Consider the following 926-nt stretch of genomic DNA (forward strand, 5'->3'; position numbering starts at 1 on the left):
CCACGAGTTCATCACTTACCGAGTTTATTTCTTATGAGTTTTACGTACATACCTGTACCAACTCGTAACATAACCATTTCCTTTCACATCTTTGGCATTCTAGTTGAACACTTGGAATATTATCGGACACTTGGAAAATCTTACACATAAGTGGCACATATGTAGCCGAAGCTACCTCATATCTCATAACACATATAGGCTCGCTCATGAGCTATTTACGAGCCTTTTCACACAAGCTGTCAATTAGGACGTAGCTACACAGTGCTGCTCACACAAGCTGTCAGGTATCTGCAACATATGCCGGAATACCCAACTACTGGTAGGACGTACAAGACCAGCACCCAGATCATAAAAACTGGTATACACATGAGGTTCCTAGTGACATGTCACTCATATCCTATTCTATTCGTAAGGTTCAACCGGGATTTTTCGCTTGTTGAAACTTTGTCGAATACGTTCAAAGATTCAATCACACAATTCATGCAATATTAAAGCATTTAAAATATAAATATAACATTGCATTATTTACATACGAACTTACCTCGGTATAAAAATAGTAGAATTGGACCTAATCGTCAAACACTTTGTTTTTCCCCCGATCTAGGTCCGAACCTTATTTTTCTTGATCTATAATAACAAGTTTAACTCATTTAATACTCACATTATTCAATTTGGCCCAAAAATCATATTATGGCAAAAATTATATTTTTGCCCCTAATATTTTACATTTTTACGATTTAGTCCCTAGGCTCGTAAAATGAAATCTATTCAACTTTTTCAAAATTGGAGCCTAGCCAAACCATTTTCATACTCATATCATCCCACATTTTCCACTTAATCACACTTTTACTAATTTCATAACTTTACAAGTAAGTCCTTTTTAATATTTTTACTGAAAATCACTTAGCAAAAGTTGTTTATCTAAC

Source organism: Gossypium arboreum, chromosome 1, assembly GCF_025698485.1.
Source record: "Gossypium arboreum isolate Shixiya-1 chromosome 1, ASM2569848v2, whole genome shotgun sequence".
In the NCBI taxonomy this organism is placed as follows: domain Eukaryota; kingdom Viridiplantae; phylum Streptophyta; class Magnoliopsida; order Malvales; family Malvaceae; genus Gossypium; species Gossypium arboreum.